We start from the raw sequence: 8766 nt of genomic DNA, 5'->3' as shown, positions 1-8766 counted from the left end.
GCGCCGAGTGAAATGCACATACCACAAGCACTCGGAAAAACAGAACTTACCACCCAGAAGCGTTATCATCTGTCGGGCCCAGTCACTGACATATTTTTCCTGCGCTATACACCGCCTTTTCAGCACTTTCATTTGTCCCATCAGCTCGAACCTTTGCGCCTTCATTCTCTCCACTTCAGCAGTCAATGCCTTGTTTGCCTCACGGGCCTGCTCCAAGGACTTTTCTCGTTCCGCCAGAACATCCTTCATACCAGCCATTGCAACCATTGCCGCATCCAGCTCACCAGCAAACTGAACCTTTTCAGCCCTAAGAGTCTCGTACGCTGTCCCCATCTCGCAAGTTTTCTGCCAGCCAGCGCCAAGAGACGATCAAACAAATCCAACAATAAAAAAAACTAAGTTCTTTAGACCCCTGCCGACGCAAGCAGTCGACAGCGGTCTCGGGGACTACACCCAGTGGGTTCACTAAGAGTGACCCCACTGGCATGAAACTCAAACAGGTCTGCCCTATTGAGCTACATGACAACACCTAAGCCTATGAGGCTACTACTACCCGACCTGAGTAAAATTACTCTCGGGGACTCATCCAGTAGGTGCACTCCGAGTGCCCCAACTGTTAGCATGCGAACAGATTAATTTTTGATCTACTCAAGTCAACAAAAAGTGTGTATAAAGACAACTGCCGGTGCAAGCACTCGACAGAAGTCTCGGGGACTACACCCACTGGGTTCACTAAGAGTGAAACCATTGCAAAAATCATACGATATCCGAGCACACCCAGTAGGTTACAAGAAAAAAGTAAATACTTACTAACCCACACTACAACAGGACAGAGCTTTTGTAACATAGTGTTATGTTACTTCAGACCCAAAACTGTGTTACTAAGTCATATAGTAACACATTTTAAAATGTGTTCCATTAGACCGTGTTACTAAGTGGTGTTAACTGTCACATATTATAGGTGTTACCATGTATTGAAAATTGTGTTACTATTATGTTGTAGTAACATGCATATTATGTGTTACCAAATGACCCTGGTAACACATTTTCATAACTATAGTAACGTTCAAAGTAACATATTTTCCGTATACGTAGAACATTGTGGTAACATGTTTCTGTACCTATAGTAACACAAGTTGTAAGACAATATCAAGGACCATAACACTATAATTTATAATTGTCAATGACCTAGTAACACATTTTGTTACTACGGTAACACCATTAGTAACACTATTATATTAGTATGACAACATAATTAATATATTTTATTTTCAATTATTAACCACAAAATTAGGTACCCATTTTACACATTTATTTAATAAAATAGCTACAATTGATCAATTAGTCAATTATTTTATTTTGATGCTTGACACCATTAAAATGATAGAGAAATTAAAGCACGACACATACACAAATGGAAAATGTCAAGATATTTAATATGAATATACAACAGTGTAGGATACATATGCATTACAATAAACAAATACCAATATTACTCGTACCGCAAAACATCATTCATATATTTTGACTACAGTGAACATGTCTATGGAGAATATTACACCATAGCATTTGCACAATTCAAACAAATAAAAAACAACTTCTGCATGATATTACATTTTTTCCATCTATCAATGTAAACTACGGTTATTGCTAAGTAAAATTTTCTAATTGTATTTGCTTCTTGATCCAACCGGAGAATTCAGCTGCAACTCGATTATCCTTCTTTTGAATCTGTAAATGAAATTTGGACCTTACGATTATGTGATTAAGTGTACACCAACATAATTTTGGAATATAGAAAAAAAGATTTTAACTTACAAAAGGTCAATGCGAGGCAATTAAGTATCCTGAAGCAAAAGCATCACCAATCAGAAACTTCGACTTCCCTTACTATTGACAAAAAAGTTAGTGTTAGAGCAGATCAAAGCAAAGCATCAGCATACTATTGACAAATCAGGAGCAGAGCATCTGTGTTGTGTTGTATGTGCGTGCTTGTTGCTGTGGGCATGTGTGTGTGTGTGTGTGCACGCGCATGCTTTCTAGTACCTAACCAAAGTACTTGCAAGAAGTTTCCTAACAGTAGACACAAGGACATAAAGGGGTGTGTTGCCACACCCGTCAATGTTTCAGAAAATAAAGGGGTGTGTTGCTACATGTCGAAGGCGCCCCGCTCCAGAGCCTCTCACATCTCCCGGCAAGTCATGTATGACGAAGCCCCAGCCTCCACCACCAGTGCCCTCAGGTGCAGAGAACGCCCCATCACAGTTGATTTTACAAGATGGTAAATCTGACATGATACTTCTTTGACAAAAGTGTATCTATTCCCAATGAAAATCTGTCATACATGAAGCTTAATTAACTTAGTAAGATTTTTTTGAAATTTTACAAGTTCATTGTCGAAGAGCAAAAACTATGCAAGCATATAAAAGTTCGCTAAAAGGTGCGTAGCTTCTTCATTCAGTTCAAAATAATTCTTCTAATCCCCGCTTGCAAATTTCCTGAAAAATAAGATTTAGTAAAGCATTCAAGTAGAAGTTCATTACAAATAAGAAGAAGTAAAAGTAAATCATATGTGGATGGTAATTATAATATAATGTGAACTTGGTGCTTTATGGTAGAGATAACATGTATGATCAAGCACAGATATGCATAACTGCACAAGCTAGACAGAAACACAAGCGGGACAGATAATTAAGAACCAGTAATTGGGTGACCTAGTAGACCCCACGGCGCTATGTCGTCTATAGACGTTCAATTGACTCAATTTTTGTCGAGCAGTTAATTATGTTACATGCATGCCACATCGGTCTAAGGGCATATTTTGCATTCATTTTGTCACTGATATTTGCCTGTTTTAAAATAGCTTATTGGTGAAACAAAAAAACAACAGCAACATATTCTATTGGGTGTCAGAGGGGATTTTACTATGAATCAGTTGGCACTTGGCAACAAGGTTCCGTTCTGCAGTGGGAGTGATAAATAAGTTCCGGCACTTGACAAGGAGACGTGGTTTAAGAGGATTCTCATCAACTAATATGGTGATAATAGAATCAAACCAATAGATAACAGAATCTTATATTTATTTTCAGTTGATCTGAAAAAGTATCAGGTTCCCTAATCAAGGGATAACAGAATAAACAAATAAAACCGTCACATCCGGGTTGCAAGATTTTTTACCTTATGTTTCCACTAAAATTTTGTGCTGCCAGGATTTGAAGTAGCGTCCAAGGTAATGGTGGGGTGGCTGTGATGTCCAAGGCCAAGCGTTCAGTGCTCCAACAGCAGCAGCAAGATACGAGACACACATTTGCAATCCAGGTCACAAACAAGTATCAACAATAAGCTATAAAGCTCCAAGTCTCAAACATTAAACTTACAGGAAACAAAATACAGTATCAGGATCACACAATCACAGTAATTAGAGTACTCATCATCAAACGATCAAAGTACCACATCACCTAATCTAAATCTGCGTATTCATGATAAAAAGCCGGAACAGGGGAGAATGGATTAATGGAATCAATGGACAGCAACATACTGGAGAAGAAGCAGAGCCAACCGCCCGGATGTGGATAAGGAGAAGCCCAGGTTGCAGTGGTGTCCTAAACTCTCGTCGTCTGCCCGTTTCCCGAGAGGTCGCCGGTGGCGATGGGCATGAAACTTACCGTCGACCGTGGGCGATGTAGGCTCTGTACTCAGGCGGCGCCGGCGGCGGCCCGTCACCCTGTCTGAATCATAGCCAATCGCCGTAAGGTGTGGTAAGGGGTGGTAAGGTGTGCCCCGAATTAGTCCTGCGTGATCCCTTTTTCTGCCGCCGTCCTTCGCGGGTTCCCCGCTGGCGGCTGGCCGCAACTTACCACCCCCGTCCGACCGTCCTCCGCCCAGGTAGACAGGAAGAAGCGAGGAGGGTCGTATCCGACTGCGGCACATGAAGAGCTGGACCAGGGCGACGCATCTCCCCGGCGAGCACGGGAATACTGCTGTGATTCAGACAGGGTGACGGGCCGCCGCCAGCGCCGCGTGAGTACAGAGCCTACATCGCCCATGGTCGGCGGTCAGTTTCATGCCCATCGCCACCGGCGACCTCTCGGGAAACGGGCAGACGGCGGGAGTTTAGGACACCACTGCAACTTGGGCTTCTCCTTATCCACATCCGGGCGGTTGGCTCTGCTTCTTCTCTAGTATGTCGCTGTCCATTGATTTCATTAATTCATTCTCCCCTGTTCCGGCTTTTTATCATGAATACGCAGATTTAGATTAGGTGATGTGGTACTTTGATCGTTTGATGATGAGTACTCTAATTACTGTGATTGAGTGATCCTAATACTGTATTTTGTTTCCTGTAAGTTTAATGTTTGAGACTTGGAGCTTTATAGCTTATTGTTGATACTTGTTTGTGACCTGGATTGCAAATGTGTGTCTCGTAGCTTGCTGCTGCTGTTGGAGCACTGAACGCTTGGTCTTGGACATCACAACCACCCCACCATTACCTTGGACGCTACTTCAAATCCTGGCGGCACAAAATTTTAGTGGAAACATAAGGTAAAAAATCTTGCAACCTGGATGTGACGGTTTTACTTGTTTATTCTGTTATCCCTTGATTAGGGAACCTGATACTTTTTCGGATCAACTGAAAATAAATATGAGATTCTGTTATCTATTGGTTTGATTCTATTATCACCATATTAGTTGATGAGAATCCTCTTAAACCACGTCTCCTTGTCAAGTGCCGGAACTTATTTATCACTCCCACTGCAGAACGGAACCTCGTTGCCAAGTGCCAACTGATTCATAGTAAATTCCCCTCTGACACCCAATAGAATAGGTTGTTGTTGTTTTTTTGTTTCACCAATGAGCTATCTTAAAACAGGCAAATATCAGTGACAAAATGAATGCAAAATATGCCCTTAGACCATTGTGGCATGCATGTAACATAATTAACTGCTCGACAAGAATTGACTCAATTGAACGTCTATAGACGACATAGCGTCGTGGGGTCTACTAGGTCACCCAATTACTGGTTCTTAATTATCTATCCCCCTTGTGTTTCTGTCTAGCTTGTGCAGTTATGCATATCTATGCTCGATCATACATGTTATCTCTACCATAAAGCACCAAGTTCACATTATATTATAATTACCATCCACATATGATTTAGTTTTACTTCTTCTGATTTGTAATGAACTTCTACTTGAATGCTTTACTAAATCTTATTTTTCAGGAAATTTGCAAGCGGGGATTAGAAGAATTATTCTGAACTGAATGAAGAAGCTACGCACCTTTTAGCGAACTTTTATATGCTTGCATAGTTTTTGCTCTTCGACAATGAACCTTGTAAAATTTCAAAAAATTCTTACTAAGTTAATTAAGCTTCATGTATGACAGATTTTCATTGGGAATAGATACACTTTTGTCAAAGGAGTATCATGTCAGATTTACCATCTTGTAAAATCAACTGTGATGGGTCGTTCTCTGCACCTGAGGGCACTGGTGGTGGTGGTGGCTGGGGCTTCTTCATACAGGACTTGCCGGGAGATGTGAGAGGCTCTAGAGCGGGGCGCCTTCGACATGTAGCAAGTGCTCTTCAAGCGGAAGCGACGGCATGCAGTGCTGCTCTGCAAGCAGCCTCCTGATGGGGTATGAAGTATGTGGAGGTCGAGTCTAATTGCCAGACACTGATAAAAGCACTCCAAAGTTCAGTTTATGTCAGGGCACCAGAAGGAATTTTATTGAGAGAGATTTGGGACTTCGCTCGTCTAAGTTTCAGTACTTGCACGTTTTATTTTGTCCCCAAGTCATGTAATAATTTGGTGCATGCTCTTCTAGCTTTTGGTGCCTCTCAACAGGCAGGCCTACATCTGTGGTTAGAGGACCTGCCTGACAAGGTACTTGTACGACGGGACAACGCTTTGGTTAAGCCAGTGTGAGTATGGAATCGGAGTGTTGCATTTCAAAAATAAAAAGAAAAGATTTACCATCTTGTAAACTGATTTGATGTCTTTTTGAAATTGCATTTTCATTTATGTGGGATACTTGTTTGGTGCCAAAACCTGGACGTTCAATGCATGATTTTCTTCTTTGTTCTTGTGAACCAGTCTATGCATGTGACTTCTATGGCTTCTACTTGCACCTAGGTGCTAGGTGTTGTGATTTTGTGACTTCTATAGCTTGCACTTGCAGTCAGGGGCTGTATTGTCGTTTGATTAGGTAGACGAGGTATGTTGTGCACCTGCTGTTTTTTGCCGCTCTTGCTGTAATTTTTTTGCCGTTTGAGTGACTTTGGTTACCACTACCGCTATGGACGATTCTTGTGTTATACTATCGGGAGCTTGTGGTTGTCCTTCAAAAGTACTTTACTAGCACTGAACAACTTTCTTAACTAACTTTTCTAGGTTAGTACAACACCAGTGTACTAGACTGCCAATTAGTGCTTGATTGATGCTATAGTTGTATGAGTTCATAACTTAAGCTCTCGTTGGTGGTCTTGCGCTCCTTCGTGGGTATTGATGTCAAATATTCAAATTTGTATGATCATTCTAAAGTATGTGCATTTGGCATGTGTGATTGTCGAGTCATCCAAAACTTCGCGTAAAATATGGTTGATATGATATCCATTGCAACTATACCCAAATAGTTTGGTATTTAGTTTACCAACCAAACGGTATTGTTTTCCATACCATATTGACCAAAGAATGTAAACCGGATTTAGCAGGGAAAATGTATTGATACAAAGATATGTTGCACATGTGCCCTGTGCGTCAGGGCGTTGGTGATTTATGAATGTAGTTGTTTTTTGTTTTTCTTATTTCTCCCAATAATAGAGCTTGTAACACTATGTATCGATGCATGGTTATGTGTTACTATCACTAAAGTTCGTAACACATCTACACCAACACATATTTAGATGTTACTGTAATAATAGTGATGTAACACAATGTTCCAACACATGAAGTATGTGTTACTAACAGTCGTTCCACACAAATGATGTGTTACTGTAGTTTTACTTGTAACATATTTTTCCATGTGTTACATTATTGTGTTACTTAAAGTATGTTTTGTTGTAGTGCCACTTACTCGGATATCGTCCCGCAGTTCCAAGCTTCGCTGGTACAGAGACGCGATGGAGTCCTACGCCTTCTTGGTCTCTCCCGCCATCAGCTCCGCCTGCACCATGGCCCCCTTGGCCGCTCCCACCTGATCCTCCGGGAGGCGCTGGACGTTGTACTCGACAGTCGACAGGCCTGGCATCGTTGGAGGCTCCTTGGGCATCCCAAGGCCCGCTCCAGTCGATTCAGCAGCAACCAGCGCCGTTTCAGTCGACGGCATCGCCTCAGTCGGCGGCACGTCCACGGTGAGAGAAGTAACTGGCGGAACAGCCTCAAGGACAGGCACCGCAGCTTGCTCAGACCTCCCCTGGTCACCCTCATCCACATAAATCGCCCCTGAGGGAAACCCGACCGAACGGCGTGAGATCACAGGAAATAAAGGCAAGACCGAAGACAGAATTCGTGATGTAAACTCTCAGAATCGCTACAACACACCTGGCTGGGACGAGACAACATTGTCCATGTCCATGGGATCATCCCCCTGGCGTGCCGGAGAGGTGGCAGAGGTAGCAATCTATCGAGTGAAATTCATTCCACCAATAAACAGGAGTTCAATCGAATATCGGAAGAAGTTAGAAGAACAAGGTACTTACGTTGAGGTGACGGGAACGATGACCCTCATCCGCGGCAAAGCCTTCCGAGGTTTAGATCCGCTCGGTTTGGCCACCTTGGAAGGCTGACCCGCAGGTTCAGCAGCAGCGTCCCTGGTCCTCTTGATGCTCCGAGCACTCGGAACCACGGGAACAGTTGGCGGGGCGCTCGAAACCGTAGGAGCGGTTGGCGGGGCACTCGAGGATGCTCGAGGAGCCGAGGGAGCCGCAGGTTCATGTTGGCATTTGGTTCGAAGCTCTGGCGGCGGGGGTGGCGAGTTCTGCTCTTCGTCTTTCTTCTCCTCTTCCCCAGACTCCTCCTCCGTCTCCCCACTGTCGGAGACGTACTCGACGCTCTCCACGCTGCCCTCCTGGCTGCCCTCGTCCTCCTCCTCGGCCGGGTTCCCGTTCGAGACAGGAGAGAAACAGTTGGTCCATTTCTGCATAAAATACAGTCAGCGACATCAGGCGTCAGACAGTGATTCAAGAAAGCGATAAATCTAAGACAGTTATGTGCACTCGACAAGTTGTACTCACCTCGTTCGGAGGAGGGTTGCCCGCGCAGAAAGCCTTCACTCGCCGGGACCCTCTGGGGTTCTCGCAGGCGCGTGTGATCTGGAGCACCCACGACGCCACCGTCTCCCCGGTCACGCACTCGACGTTGGTCCGAGTGGAGTCTTCGGGCCCCGTTTAGTGCCACATGGCGTGGTCTCGGGCCTGCAGTGGTTGGATGCGCCGGCCGAGGAAAACCTCCAGCAGATCTATGCCTGTGACTCCCTTTCTGACGACATCTACGAGTGCGTCGACCAGAGGCTGGATATGGATCTTCTCCGCCTTCGTGAGCGCGAGCTGCTTAGGCGGAGCTGGTCGATCTAAGCTAAAAGGAGGCAACCCTGTCGTGGCATTCGGGCAAGCAACGTCCTGGCAGTAGAACCATGTCGACTGCCAGTTCCTAACCGATTCACTCAACTGAAGAGCAGGATAACTACTTTTACTCTTCTTTTGGAAGCCTAAGCCTCCGCAGAGCTGGAGAAGGTGAGTCTTATCATCCGACTGATTAAGTCGTTTGA

The 8766-nt window shown here is 44.1% G+C and overlaps 2 long non-coding RNA genes across 2 annotated transcripts; one reads left to right on the top strand and one right to left on the bottom strand.

The window, feature by feature from the left end:
• Window positions 1-1470: 1470 nt before the first annotated feature.
• LOC123427068 lies at window positions 1471-3615 on the bottom strand. The gene is made up of 3 exons (XR_006622358.1): window positions 3178-3615; window positions 1819-2498; window positions 1471-1731 (listed from the first exon to the last, which is right to left on the bottom strand). It is a non-coding gene; the product is annotated as an uncharacterized LOC123427068 (long non-coding RNA).
• A 457-nt stretch (window positions 3616-4072) lies between these two features.
• Window positions 4073-5986, top strand: LOC123427069. The gene is made up of 3 exons (XR_006622359.1): window positions 4073-4181; window positions 4428-4542; window positions 5222-5986. It is a non-coding gene; the product is annotated as an uncharacterized LOC123427069 (long non-coding RNA).
• The last annotated feature ends 2780 nt before the right edge of the window (window positions 5987-8766 follow it).

The sequence above is a fragment of the Hordeum vulgare genome, chromosome 2H, assembly GCF_904849725.1.
Source record: "Hordeum vulgare subsp. vulgare chromosome 2H, MorexV3_pseudomolecules_assembly, whole genome shotgun sequence".
Lineage (NCBI taxonomy): Eukaryota > Viridiplantae > Streptophyta > Magnoliopsida > Poales > Poaceae > Hordeum > Hordeum vulgare.
This window is presented reverse-complemented; position numbering and strand designations above follow the sequence as displayed.